General features: G+C 46.4%; 3 non-coding genes and 2 pseudogenes across 3 annotated transcripts; all 5 read left to right on the top strand.

The window, feature by feature from the left end:
* Nucleotides 1-4,123: 4,123 nt before the first annotated feature.
* On the top strand, nucleotides 4,124-4,255 carry LOC130329732 (U2 spliceosomal RNA; annotated as a pseudogene).
* A 2,622-nt stretch (nucleotides 4,256-6,877) lies between these two features.
* Nucleotides 6,878-7,050, top strand: LOC130329704 (U2 spliceosomal RNA; annotated as a pseudogene).
* Nucleotides 7,051-9,141: 2,091 nt separating this feature from the next.
* On the top strand, nucleotides 9,142-9,332 carry LOC130329647 (U2 spliceosomal RNA). The gene has a single exon (XR_008873172.1). It is a non-coding gene; the product is annotated as a U2 spliceosomal RNA (small nuclear RNA).
* A 2,086-nt stretch (nucleotides 9,333-11,418) lies between these two features.
* On the top strand, nucleotides 11,419-11,609 carry LOC130329644 (U2 spliceosomal RNA). Its single transcript, XR_008873170.1, has one exon. It is a non-coding gene; the product is annotated as a U2 spliceosomal RNA (small nuclear RNA).
* Nucleotides 11,610-13,703: 2,094 nt separating this feature from the next.
* LOC130329643 (U2 spliceosomal RNA) lies at nucleotides 13,704-13,894 on the top strand. Its single transcript, XR_008873169.1, has one exon. It is a non-coding gene; the product is annotated as a U2 spliceosomal RNA (small nuclear RNA).
* The last annotated feature ends 1,021 nt before the right edge of the window (nucleotides 13,895-14,915 follow it).

Below are 14,915 nucleotides of genomic sequence, written 5' to 3'. Positions count from 1 at the left end.
TCCCCCAGTGGGCGGAAGACTCCTACATTTTTCCCATTTTTGGGAAAGGATATCTTCCGACCAATGGATTATCAATACAACAAAGGGTTATCTGATAGAATTCATTACTATTCCATCTCAAACTCTTCCTCCTCCTCCCATTCATTTTTCTGTGGAGGATCAAAATCTTATAGAATTGGAAATAAAAGACCTTCTGACCAAACAAGCCATTATTCAGGTACCCCTAAATTCTCCAGGTTATGTAAGCAATCTTTTTCTAGTGAAAAAGAAGGATGCTGGCTATCGCCCAGTAATAAATTTAAAAACATTAAACAATTTAGTAATATATCGCCATTTCAAGATGGAGGGCATCCATCTTCTAAGAGACATGTTATGGGAAAACGATTGGATGATAAAAGTCGATCTAAAAGATGCTTACCTCACGGTACCAATTCATCCTATTTCCCAACCGTTTCTTCAATTTGTTTGGAAAGGGAACAAATGGCAGTTCACTTGTCTTCCCTTCGGCCTTTCATCGGCCCCTTGGTGTTTCACCAAATTGATGAAACCAATAATAGCACTATTACGATCCAGAGGTGTTCGTCTCATAATTTATTTGGACGACATTCTCATTATGGCAAGTTCATACCAATTAGCCATTCTCCATATGAATTGGACTCTGGATCTGTTATCAAATCTCGGATTCTTAATAAACCAAGACAAATCCATTCTTGTTCCTTCTCAGGAAATGGAATTTCTGGGTTTCTTGATCAATTCTCAGACGGCTCTATTGAGCCTTCCATTGAAGAAATTGAAGACGATTCGCAGGGAAATTCGATCATTACTCAACAAAAACCTAATTTCTCTTCGAGCCATAGCTCGAATTGTGGGTCTCTTATCTGCATCAATTCAGGCCATCTTTCCGGCCCCGTTACACTATCGAGCTCTTCAACGTCTAAAAATTCAGCACTTGAGAGAAGGCTTGGGATACTCAGACGAGATCCAACTATCTTCAGAAGCGAAGGAAGAGTTAATTTGGTGGCTGCACCATATCCAGGAATGGAATGGGAAGACCATTTTCAACCCCCTGCCAGATCTAATTCTGGAATCAGACGCAAGCCTAACTGGATGGGGAGCTCGTTGTGGCCACCTATCCACGGGTGGCAAATGGTCCATCCAGGAATCTCAAATCCACATCAATTGTCTGGAATTGATGGCCGGATTCTTTGCCCTCAAGAGTTTTGTGGGGGACAGAACCCATTGTTGTATACTTTTACGCATGGACAATATTTCAGCGGTCCAATATATCAATCGTTTAGGAGGAACGAATTCCCCTATGTTGGCGAGCATTGCCAAAGACCTATGGCATTTTTGTTTGGACAGGGAGATCATTCTCAAAGCAGAGTACATCCCGGGCCTTTCCAATATAATAGCCGATTGGAATTCCCGCTATCTCAAGGATTACAGCGATTGGAGATTAGATCCTTCTATATTTCACCAACTTCATCTTTTGTGGGGTCCTCTATACTTGGACCTGTTCGCTTCCAGACTGAATCGTCAGATTCAAAGATTCTTCAGTTGGCCCCCGGATCCGGAATCATTAGGGACAGATGCTCTCATACAAATTTGGCCAAATCAGAGACTATATGCGTTTCCCCCCTTCATTCTGATCCCCAGGTTACTTTTCCAGATCTCAATTCAGAAAGCTTCGGTAGTACTAAAAACTCCGTGGTGGCCATCACAACCTTGGTTCCCCCAAATATTGGGGATGTTAATAGATTATCCAAGGATCTTACCCAATCTCAACAATTTGTTGTTAGACCCCCTAGGGAATCCACATCCACTGATTGTGTCGCAACAACTTCAACTTGTAGCTTGGTTAATTTCAGGCCAATCCCCTCGGAGTACGTACTTTCTCAATCAACTAGAGACATTTTATCAGAAGCATGGGCTCCAGGCACCAGGATCGCTTATAGATCAGCCTGGAGACTTTGGTCTGATTGGTGCCTACAACGGGATCTGGATCCCATATCGGCACCTATTCCCTGTATCTTGAATTATCTATCGGCTTCTTTTGATTCAGGAAAAGCGTATCGTACGTTGAACCTGTACCGATCAGCCATATCTTTCTATCACTCTCCAGTAAATACTCTCCCCATTGGGAAACATCCGATTGTATGTAAACTTCTAAAAGGCATGCGTTTTAAACGTCCACCCACTCCCAAATATCAATCTACTTGGGATGTCAATTTAATTTTAGAATTGTTTAATTCGTGGCAAGATAATGATACTCTTTCGTTAAAACTTCTGTCTTTTAAATTAACTACGTTACTCTGTCTAATATCCATTAAAAGGATTTCTGATGTCAGAATTCTTGATGTATCTCAAAGACAATTCTCCCCTCAAGGAGTTATCTTCTTTATATATAAAAGGACAAAAACTAATATTCGTCAGGTGTTTTATCCATCCTTTCCTCATAACGACAAACTTTGTGTAGTCAAATGTCTTCAAGCATATGAGACTAGAACTTTAACACTTCGACATTCTGCTTGTTCTCAATTACTCATTTCCTTCTGTAAACCTCATTTACCTGTTTCTTCTGCAACTCTAGCTAGATGGGTCAGAAACGTCATGTGTATGGCTGGTATCGATACTTCGGTATTTGGGGCTCATTCTGTTAGAGGAGCAGTATCCACTAAAATAATTCAAACAGGTGGCTCTTTATCAGACCTTCTGAAGGCAGCTAATTGGTCTTCAGATTCAACTTTTAAAACCTTTTATTATAGACCTGATTCCCATATATCTATGTCATTACTATAATTGATTATTATTTTTTGTTTGTTGAATATAATTCGATAACTTTAAACATGCATATAATGCGAGCCTCCTGTCTTGTTATAAAATTGGGGATTTTCCTAGTATTATGACGGAAAATATGGATTTTATAAAAGACAGGAGGCGAGCATTATCCCTCCCTCTACCACCCTTCTAACTATTATATTTTGATATATTTCAGCTTATTAATCAACCAGGGATGTCGACCTACGTTCTTCAATTTATATTCTTTTGGATGATGACCTCTTTCCTCTCTCAAGTTTTCCTCCAATTACATCATTGAAGGAGTCCAAATTGTATACAACCCTATTCAGTCATTCTACAGTTTTTCGAAGTTACAGAAAATTTTTCAGTTGGACCTTACTTATTGGACTTTATGTTGAACTTATCTATCCGCACAAAGAAGAGGAAGAATATGCTTTACCTGAACCTTATATATGGGATCCTGTATTCTCATTGGTTACATTTATCTAGCAAGTTAGGTGGTCACACCTGTACGTTTCACATTGTGTGTAAAGTTTTTTCTTGTGGAATTTAACTGTTTATGGGCTGCTATATGTCTGCAGTAAAGAAGAACAATGCATATAATGCTCGCCTCCTGTCTTTTATAAAATCCATATTTTCCGTCATAATACTAGGAAAATCCCCAATTGTTGCATCCATCTAGAACCCTCAGAACTACAGTGCTATGATGTCACTCACTTCCACAGGCCTTGCAGAGTGTAAACAACAACAACCCAGCTTTGTTGTGTATGTAACCATAGGGATTTGTGATGTCACCTAGAACCTTCACAGCAGCGACAGCTTTATGAGGAGCATCAGCACTGCTCTGCCTGAGCAGAACCATCACCGCCATAGGTTGTCAAATAACCCGGGTTTAACCCACACAGGTAAGTCCAATGGGGTGCAGGCATGTCCTCTATGCTTACAGCTTCCCGTGGGTGTTGGTTTGATACCGTTTGGGGACAGCCAAGGAGGCATCTGCAGGCAACAAAGGTAGGTGTGTGCTTGTGTGTGTGTTTCCTATGCAGATCCTAAGCCCAGTGTCACATGCAAGTAGGAGGAGTAAGAAGGGTTCCTGGCAAATCCGGGTTATGGATTGCATTTAAAAAGGCCCCGTGGGAGTGCAATGGGCCCCTGTCTTGCTGCTTAGCAATAATGGTATGGGTTTAGGTTCTGCTGTGTGTACTGGTGGTTGACTGCCCCCCAGCCCAGAGTGTGCATGGAAAATTGTCTGGCAGCCTCCCTGACAGCAAGCAGTGATAGTGCCCATGAAGGGCACCTTGTTGGGCCCGCCCCTTTCACGGTTATCGCTTCTCGGCCTTTTGGCTAAGATCAAGTGTAGTATCTGTTCTTACCTGCTCCAGTGTGGCTGGGACGTCAGGGAGGAGCTGGAGGAGACCAAAAAGAGCTTGAAAAGGCACTTTGAGGAGGAATCCAAGCGAATCGTCTTTCGTTCCAAGGTGGAGAACCTGGAGAAGGGTGAGAAATGTAACTCTTTCTTTTTCAGGAAGCTCCATGCCGGCCACACGCCCCTGACTGAGCTACGAGATGAGACCGGACACATGAGGAGCGGTAAGGAGGAAGTGATGGGGGTCGTCCACGACTTCTACAGCAACCTCTACGCCCCCAAGTCATCCGACCCCGAAGCCGCCGAGAGGTTCCTGTCAGGTGTCAATAACGTTGTTGATCCCGCAGGTGCGGCGGCTATGGACGATCCCTTGACGGTGGGGGAGCTGCTCTCTGCCGCTAAATCCTTTAAGCCCGGCAGGACCCCGGGCAGTGACGGTCTCCCGGCCGAGCTCTACGTAGCGCTGGGTGACCTGATCTGTCCGGACCTGTTGGAGGTGTACGAGGAGATGGTGGTGGGGGGCAGAATGCCTCCGTCGTTGAGGGAAGGGATGATCACGATCTTGTATAAGCGGAAGGGGGAGAGATGTGACCTGAAAAACTGGCGTCCCATCTCTCTCCTGAACGTGGACTACAAGATCCTCGCCAAGGTGCTGGCCAACAGGCTGAAACCTGTCATGGGGCAGATCGTCCATCCGGACCAGACCTGCAGCATTCCTGGCCGCAGGATTGCCGACAGCCTTGCCCTTGTGAGAGACACGGTCCATTACATCCAGGACTGCGGGGGCCGCGCCGCCCTGGTCAGCTTAGATCAGGAGAAGGCGTTCGACCGTGTCTCCCACGCATTCATGGACAGGGTTTTGCGCAGGCTGGGTCTGGGGAAGATGTTTTGCTCTTTTGTTAACGTTATGTATTTTGACATTTACAGCACGGTGTTGGTGAACGGCTGGAAGACTGACCCCTTTCCTATTCTTTCAGGGGTTAGACAAGGCTGCCCTCTTTCACCTCTCCTTTTTGTTTGTGTTATAGAGCTCTTCGCTGAGACTATCCGGCAGAATGGAGAGATCAGAGGGATCACCGCACCAGGACCAGATCGCCACGAGGTCAAGTGCTCGCTCTACATGGACGACGTGACCGTCTTCTGCGCTGACCAGCGTTCGATGACTGCACTCGTCCAGACCTGCGAGGACTTCGGCAGAGCTTCGGGGGCAAAAGTCAACTGCGGGAAGTCGGAGGCCACGCTCTTCGGGGAGTGGCACCTGGCTTCTTCCGCCCCCTTCCCCTTTACTATTAAGCCGGACTTCATTCAAATTCTTGGAGTCTGGTTCGGGAAGGAAGGAGCGGCCCTTAAGTCTTGGCAAGACCGACTAGGAAGGATAAACTCAAAGATCGGACTGTGGAGCTCCAGAAAGCTCACGATGGAAGGCAAGGCACTTGTCCTGCGGAGTGAAGTTTTGCCTGTGCTCCAATATACCGCACAGGCCTGGCCTCCCCATACCACCGTTTGCAAGGCCATCACCCGGACAGTGTTTGGCTTCGTCTGGGGCAAAATGGACAGAGTCAAGAGGACCGTGATGTACAAGGAACCCCGCAAGGGTGGGAAGGGAATACCCGACATCCCCGCTCTGCTGAGGGCCTCCTTTGCATGTGTCACGGTGCAGCGGACTCTTGTTGAAAAGACTGGCTCAGCGGGCAGGTCCATGTCTCGCTTGCTTCTCATGCCCCTCTGGAGACAGCTGGGCTGGGACAAGTGGGACAGCTCCATCCCTTACAACTGGAACACTCCCTGGTTCTATGGGGATGTTGTCCGGTTTGTGAGGGAGCACCAGCTGGAAGGACTGAAACCCGACCTATGGAAGCCGAAGACAATCCACAAGCTCATCCGAGCTAAGGACTCGACCGAGCTGGTTCCGGGACTCCCCGCAGCCACTGCAGAGACAGTTTGGAACAATGTGGCCTCAAAGCGGCTTACCAATGGACACAAGGACTTGTCGTGGATGGCCGTCATGGGAGGTCTCTCTCTCAGGTCATTCATGCATGCCCGCAACCTGTGCAAGACCCGGTACTGCCCCCGTTGCCCCTACGTGGAGGAAACATCTTTCCACGTGTTTTGGCAGTGCCCCTTTGCACAGGGTCTGTTGGACGCCCTAGAACAGGAACTCAGAGACTCAGTGCCCAGGAGCTGCCTATCGTACCATTCGGTGCTTTACGGCCTGTTCCCTGGGACCCACGACGTGGAGGCCATCCAGGAGGCCTGGCGCCTTATGAACTGTTTTAAGGACGCAGTGTGGCTTGCCAGGAACCGCCTCGTGATCAACAGGGAAAACATGTCCGTCCGGGACTGCCGCAGGTTCATCAAGAACCTGCTTAGAGACTATTCCATCTTGGACAGCTCGGCCGTTGATGAGGAAGAAGAGGAGTGAAGACCCCTCTCCTTCTCTCATGTCTCCCTGAAGATACAGCCCAACAGTTTGGCCCTGTGATCCGCCCCCTCCCTACCCCCACATAGTCGCCCCACACCCCTACCCCGATCACAGATTGTATTATTTGGTTTTTGTTTGATCTCTTGTGCCTTTATATTGCAGGATTGAGCTGAATGTTACAGTAGCATGGTGTGCGATGTATAGCTTAGGGAACCTTTGCTGTGTATTGTACTATCATGCTTTGTGTGACTGTAATTTATTGTACGACTTGTAATGACTGAACGGAAAATAAAGCTCTTTCAATCAAAAATCTGTTCTTATCAGTTTAATATCTGATACGTCCCCTATCTGGGGACCATATATTAAATGGATTTTTGAGAACGGGGGCCGATTTCGAAGCTTGCTTCCGTCGCCCTATGCATTGACCCGATATGGCAGTATCTTCGGGTACAGTGCACCACCCCCTTACAGGGTTAAAAAGAAAGATTCCTACTTTCATTGCTACCTGCTTGCTGGCTAGCCAGCTAGCCAGCCCTGTGGGCCTTGCTGCTGCTGCAGCCAAAAAACAAAAGGTGGTGCTGCTGCTGCTTCTGCTGCTTCTGCTTCTGCTTGTGTCTGGCCGCTGTTGGAGCGTCCAGGCACAGGACTTCTGCTGCTGCTGACTAAATGGCCTCCTTAATTGGATCATTTGAGTAGCCAGCACACCTGTGCAGGTAGGGCATGACATGATAGGCAGCTGCCTTGATAGCGGGTGGGTGCTGAATGTTCCTAATTGACAAAATAAGATTAATGCTTATGAAGAAATATAAAATCTCATCCCTTCCCCAATATCGCGCCACACCCCTACCCCTTAATTCCCTGGTTGAACTTGATGGACATATGTCTTTTTTCGACCGTACTAACTATGTAACTATGTAACATAACATGGGGGGGGGGGGGGTCTCCTGGCTGTTCACACAGGTGTGTCATTGCTGTACATTGACCATGCATTGCTTCTGTGGTATTGCAAAGGCAAAGACAAATGTTTCCAGCCATCCATTGCACTAATGGATTGGTCATCAGCTGGCTGTCTATGTCCCGCATCAATATAGACCAAAGTACAGAGGGTTAGGCTATGCTATTGTGCACCTACCTGATGCATCAGAAGGTGCGAGGCCCTTGCTAAATTCTGTGCACAGACTTTGAGATCTATACTTTAGACTGTATCTAAACCTGCTCCAACATGGACTGACATTCTGGCCTACTTTCAGCCGATGCGACTTGTCTGTCGCTGAACAGTCGCTTTTTATGTATTCAGCACCTATGTATAATGTTGTAAAAATGCTCTAGAAGCTAAAGTCGCAGAAATGTCACACATATTTGGCCTGCAACTTTCTGTGCGACAAATTCAGACAGGAAAAATCAGTATAAATCCTTAGAAAATTATCCCCCAGTGTCTCCATCTGCTGGCGGTATTGAATAAGCATTGATGCACTGATGGGGTATGCATTAGACGAAAAAAAAGAAGAAAAAGAAGAATAATACGCCCAGAAAAGAGGCGAAAAGGAGAAAAACGTAAAAAAACGTGAAAAAAAAGTAAGAGGAAGAGAAGGGAAAAAAAGGTGGAAATGGGTTTAAAAGTGATTTCGGCGGAGAAATATATATATATATATATATATATATATATATATATATATATATACGCGCACACACACACATATATATAAACGTATTCTCCGTTGAGATATTGCAGCCGCTGCTGTGTCCAGGCCCAGGAGCCTTAGCACTGTGCTGTGATGTCACTCAATACCACTGACATCACTAGGTGTAAACAACATCTCTCCTTTGCTGTGTATGTGACTATGGAGCTGTTTGGTGATGTCGTCTATTATGGCCTTCATAGAAGCAACAGGAGATTGTTGCATCCATCTAGAACCCTCAGAACTACAGTGCTATGATGTCACTCACTTCCACAGGCCTTGCAGAGTGTAAACAACAACAACCCAGCTTTGTTGTGTATGTAACCATAGGGATTTGTGATGTCACCTAGAACCTTCACAGCAGCGACAGCTTTATGAGGAGCATCAGCACTGCTCTGCCTGAGCAGAACCATCACCGCCATAGGTTGTCAAATAACCCGGGTTTAACCCACACAGGTAAGTCCAATGGGGTGCAGGCATGTCCTCTATGCTTACAGCTTCCCGTGGGTGTTGGTTTGATACCGTTTGGGGACAGCCAAGGAGGCATCTGCAGGCAACAAAGGTAGGTGTGTGCTTGTGTGTGTGTTTCCTATGCAGATCCTAAGCCCAGTGTCACATGCAAGTAGGAGGAGTAAGAAGGGTTCCTGGCAAATCCGGGTTATGGATTGCATTTAAAAAGGCCCCGTGGGAGTGCAATGGGCCCCTGTCTTGCTGCTTAGCAATAATGGTATGGGTTTAGGTTCTGCTGTGTGTACTGGTGGTTGACTGCCCCCCAGCCCAGAGTGTGCATGGAAAATTGTCTGGCAGCCTCCCTGACAGCAAGCAGTGATAGTGCCCATGAAGGGCACCTTGTTGGGCCCGCCCCTTTCACGGTTATCGCTTCTCGGCCTTTTGGCTAAGATCAAGTGTAGTATCTGTTCTTATCAGTTTAATATCTGATACGTCCCCTATCTGGGGACCATATATTAAATGGATTTTTGAGAACGGGGGCCGATTTCGAAGCTTGCTTCCGTCGCCCTATGCATTGACCCGATATGGCAGTATCTTCGGGTACAGTGCACCACCCCCTTACAGGGTTAAAAAGAAAGATTCCTACTTTCATTGCTACCTGCTTGCTGGCTAGCCAGCTAGCCAGCCCTGTGGGCCTTGCTGCTGCTGCAGCCAAAAAACAAAAGGTGGTGCTGCTGCTGCTTCTGCTGCTTCTGCTTCTGCTTGTGTCTGGCCGCTGTTGGAGCGTCCAGGCACAGGACTTCTGCTGCTGCTGACTAAATGGCCTCCTTAATTGGATCATTTGAGTAGCCAGCACACCTGTGCAGGTAGGGCATGACATGATAGGCAGCTGCCTTGATAGCGGGTGGGTGCTGAATGTTCCTAATTGACAAAATAAGATTAATGCTTATGAAGAAATATAAAATCTCATCCCTTCCCCAATATCGCGCCACACCCCTACCCCTTAATTCCCTGGTTGAACTTGATGGACATATGTCTTTTTTCGACCGTACTAACTATGTAACTATGTAACATAACATGGGGGGGGGGGGGGGTCTCCTGGCTGTTCACACAGGTGTGTCATTGCTGTACATTGACCATGCATTGCTTCTGTGGTATTGCAAAGGCAAAGACAAATGCTTCCAGCCATCCATTGCACTAATGGATTGGTCATCAGCTGGCTGTCTATGTCCCGCATCAATATAGACCAAAGTACAGAGGGTTAGGCTATGCTATTGTGCACCTACCTGATGCATCAGAAGGTGCGAGGCCCTTGCTAAATTCTGTGCACAGACTTTGAGATCTATACTTTAGACTGTATCTAAACCTGCTCCAACATGGACTGACATTCTGGCCTACTTTCAGCCGATGCGACTTGTCTGTCGCTGAACAGTCGCTTTTTATGTATTCAGCACCTATGTATAATGTTGTAAAAATGCTCTAGAAGCTAAAGTCGCAGAAATGTCACACATATTTGGCCTGCAACTTTCTGTGCGACAAATTCAGACAGGAAAAATCAGTATAAATCCTTAGAAAATTATCCCCCAGTGTCTCCATCTGCTGGTGGTATTGAATAAGCATTGCTGCACTGATGGGGTATGCATTAGACGAAAAAAAAGAAGAAAAAGAAGAATAATACGCCCAGAAAAGAGGCGAAAAGGAGAAAAACGTAAAAAAACGTGAAAAAAAAGTAAGAGGAAGAGAAGGGAAAAAAAGGTGGAAATGGGTTTAAAAGTGATTTCGGCGGAGAAATATATATATATATATATATATATATATATATATATATACGCGCACACACACACATATATATAAACGTATTCTCCGTTGAGATATTGCAGCCGCTGCTGTGTCCAGGCCCAGGAGCCTTAGCACTGTGCTGTGATGTCACTCAATACCACTGACATCACTAGGTGTAAACAACATCTCTCCTTTGCTGTGTATGTGACTATGGAGCTGTTTGGTGATGTCGTCTATTATGGCCTTCATAGAAGCAACAGGAGATTGTTGCATCCATCTAGAACCCTCAGAACTACAGTGCTATGATGTCACTCACTTCCACAGGCCTTGCAGAGTGTAAACAACAACAACCCAGCTTTGTTGTGTATGTAACCATAGGGATTTGTGATGTCACCTAGAACCTTCACAGCAGCGACAGCTTTATGAGGAGCATCAGCACTGCTCTGCCTGAGCAGAACCATCACCGCCATAGGTTGTCAAATAACCCGGGTTTAACCCACACAGGTAAGTCCAATGGGGTGCAGGCATGTCCTCTATGCTTACAGCTTCCCGTGGGTGTTGGTTTGATACCGTTTGGGGACAGCCAAGGAGGCATCTGCAGGCAACAAAGGTAGGTGTGTGCTTGTGTGTGTGTTTCCTATGCAGATCCTAAGCCCAGTGTCACATGCAAGTAGGAGGAGTAAGAAGGGTTCCTGGCAAATCCGGGTTATGGATTGCATTTAAAAAGGCCCCGTGGGAGTGCAATGGGCCCCTGTCTTGCTGCTTAGCAATAATGGTATGGGTTTAGGTTCTGCTGTGTGTACTGGTGGTTGACTGCCCCCCAGCCCAGAGTGTGCATGGAAAATTGTCTGGCAGCCTCCCTGACAGCAAGCAGTGATAGTGCCCATGAAGGGCACCTTGTTGGGCCCGCCCCTTTCACGGTTATCGCTTCTCGGCCTTTTGGCTAAGATCAAGTGTAGTATCTGTTCTTATCAGTTTAATATCTGATACGTCCCCTATCTGGGGACCATATATTAAATGGATTTTTGAGAACGGGGGCCGATTTCGAAGCTTGCTTCCGTCGCCCTATGCATTGACCCGATATGGCAGTATCTTCGGGTACAGTGCACCACCCCCTTACAGGGTTAAAAAGAAAGATTCCTACTTTCATTGCTACCTGCTTGCTGGCTAGCCAGCTAGCCAGCCCTGTGGGCCTTGCTGCTGCTGCAGCCAAAAAACAAAAGGTGGTGCTGCTGCTGCTTCTGCTGCTTCTGCTTCTGCTTGTGTCTGGCCGCTGTTGGAGCGTCCAGGCACAGGACTTCTGCTGCTGCTGACTAAATGGCCTCCTTAATTGGATCATTTGAGTAGCCAGCACACCTGTGCAGGTAGGGCATGACATGATAGGCAGCTGCCTTGATAGCGGGTGGGTGCTGAATGTTCCTAATTGACAAAATAAGATTAATGCTTATGAAGAAATATAAAATCTCATCCCTTCCCCAATATCGCGCCACACCCCCTACCCCTTAATTCCCTGGTTGAACTTGATGGACATATGTCTTTTTTCGACCGTACTAACTATGTAACTATGTAACATAACATGGGGGGGGGGGGGGGGGGTCTCCTGGCTGTTCACACAGGTGTGTCATTGCTGTACATTGACCATGCATTGCTTCTGTGGTATTGCAAAGGCAAATGCTTCCAGCCATCCATTGCACTAATGGATTGGTCATCAGCTGGCTGTCTATGTCCCGCATCAATATAGACCAAAGTACAGAGGGTTAGGCTATGCTATTGTGCACCTACCTGATGCATCAGAAGGTGCGAGGCCCTTGCTAAATTCTGTGCACAGACTTTGAGATCTATACTTTAGACTGTATCTAAACCTGCTCCAACATGGACTGACATTCTGGCCTACTTTCAGCCGATGCGACTTGTCTGTCGCTGAACAGTCGCTTTTTATGTATTCAGCACCTATGTATAATGTTGTAAAAATGCTCTAGAAGCTAAAGTCGCAGAAATGTCACACATATTTGGCCTGCAACTTTCTGTGCGACAAATTCAGACAGGAAAAATCAGTATAAATCCTTAGAAAATTATCCCCCAGTGTCTCCATCTGCTGGTGGTATTGAATAAGCATTGCTGCACTGATGGGGTATGCATTAGACGAAAAAAAAGAAGAAAAAGAAGAATAATACGCCCAGAAAAGAGGCGAAAAGGAGAAAAACGTAAAAAAACGTGAAAAAAAAGTAAGAGGAAGAGAAGGGAAAAAAAGGTGGAAATGGGTTTAAAAGTGATTTCGGCGGAGAAATATATATATATATATATATATATATATATATATATATATATATATATACGCGCACACACACACATATATATAAACGTATTCTCCGTTGAGATATTGCAGCCGCTGCTGTGTCCAGGCCCAGGAGCCTTAGCACTGTGCTGTGATGTCACTCAATACCACTGACATCACTAGGTGTAAACAACATCTCTCCTTTGCTGTGTATGTGACTATGGAGCTGTTTGGTGATGTCGTCTATTATGGCCTTCATAGAAGCAACAGGAGATTGTTGCATCCATCTAGAACCCTCAGAACTACAGTGCTATGATGTCACTCACTTCCACAGGCCTTGCAGAGTGTAAACAACAACAACCCAGCTTTGTTGTGTATGTAACCATAGGGATTTGTGATGTCACCTAGAACCTTCACAGCAGCGACAGCTTTATGAGGAGCATCAGCACTGCTCTGCCTGAGCAGAACCATCACCGCCATAGGTTGTCAAATAACCCGGGTTTAACCCACACAGGTAAGTCCAATGGGGTGCAGGCATGTCCTCTATGCTTACAGCTTCCCGTGGGTGTTGGTTTGATACCGTTTGGGGACAGCCAAGGAGGCATCTGCAGGCAACAAAGGTAGGTGTGTGCTTGTGTGTGTGTTTCCTATGCAGATCCTAAGCCCAGTGTCACATGCAAGTAGGAGGAGTAAGAAGGGTTCCTGGCAAATCCGGGTTATGGATTGCATTTAAAAAGGGCCCGTGGGAGTGCAATGGGCCCCTGTCTTGCTGCTTAGCAATAATGGTATGGGTTTAGGTTCTGCTGTGTGTACTGGTGGTTGACTGCCCCCCAGCCCAGAGTGTGCATGGAAAATTGTCTGGCAGCCTCCCTGACAGCAAGCAGTGATAGTGCCCATGAAGGGCACCTTGTTGGGCCCGCCCCTTTCACGGTTATCGCTTCTCGGCCTTTTGGCTAAGATCAAGTGTAGTATCTGTTCTTATCAGTTTAATATCTGATACGTCCCCTATCTGGGGACCATATATTAAATGGATTTTTGAGAACGGGGGCCGATTTCGAAGCTTGCTTCCGTCGCCCTATGCATTGACCCGATATGGCAGTATCTTCGGGTACAGTGCACCACCCCCTTACAGGGTTAAAAAGAAAGATTCCTACTTTCATTGCTACCTGCTTGCTGGCTAGCCAGCTAGCCAGCCCTGTGGGCCTTGCTGCTGCTGCAGCCAAAAAACAAAAGGTGGTGCTGCTGCTGCTTCTGCTGCTTCTGCTTCTGCTTGTGTCTGGCCGCTGTTGGAGCGTCCAGGCACAGGACTTCTGCTGCTGCTGACTAAATGGCCTCCTTAATTGGATCATTTGAGTAGCCAGCACACCTGTGCAGGTAGGGCATGACATGATAGGCAGCTGCCTTGATAGCGGGTGGGTGCTGAATGTTCCTAATTGACAAAATAAGATTAATGCTTATGAAGAAATATAAAATCTCATCCCTTCCCCAATATCGCGCCACACCCCTACCCCTTAATTCCCTGGTTGAACTTGATGGACATATGTCTTTTTTCGACCGTACTAACTATGTAACTATGTAACATAACATGGGGGGGGGGGGGGTCTCCTGGCTGTTCACACAGGTGTGTCATTGCTGTACATTGACCATGCATTGCTTCTGTGGTATTGCAAAGACAAATGCTTCCAGCCATCCATTGCACTAATGGATTGGTCATCAGCTGGCTGTCTATGTCCCGCATCAATATAGACCAAAGTACAGAGGGTTAGGCTATGCTATTGTGCACCTACCTGATGCATCAGAAGGTGCGAGGCCCTTGCTAAATTCTGTGCACAGACTTTGAGATCTATACTTTAGACTGTATCTAAACCTGCTCCAACATGGACTGACATTCTGGCCTACTTTCAGCCGATGCGACTTGTCTGTCGCTGAACAGTCGCTTTTTATGTATTCAGCACCTATGTATAATGTTGTAAAAATGCTCTAGAAGCTAAAGTCGCAGAAATGTCACACATATTTGGCCTGCAACTTTCTGTGCGACAAATTCAGACAGGAAAAATCAGTATAAATCCTTAGAAAATTATCCCCCAGTGTCTCCATCTGCTGGCGGTATTGAATAAGCATTGCTGCACTGATGGGGTATGCATT

The sequence above is a fragment of the Hyla sarda genome, unplaced genomic scaffold (genome assembly GCF_029499605.1).
Source record: "Hyla sarda isolate aHylSar1 unplaced genomic scaffold, aHylSar1.hap1 scaffold_321, whole genome shotgun sequence".
NCBI classification, from domain to species: Eukaryota; Metazoa; Chordata; class Amphibia; order Anura; family Hylidae; genus Hyla; species Hyla sarda.
Note: the sequence above shows the minus strand (reverse complement) of the source record. Positions and strands in the feature narration are given on the sequence as shown.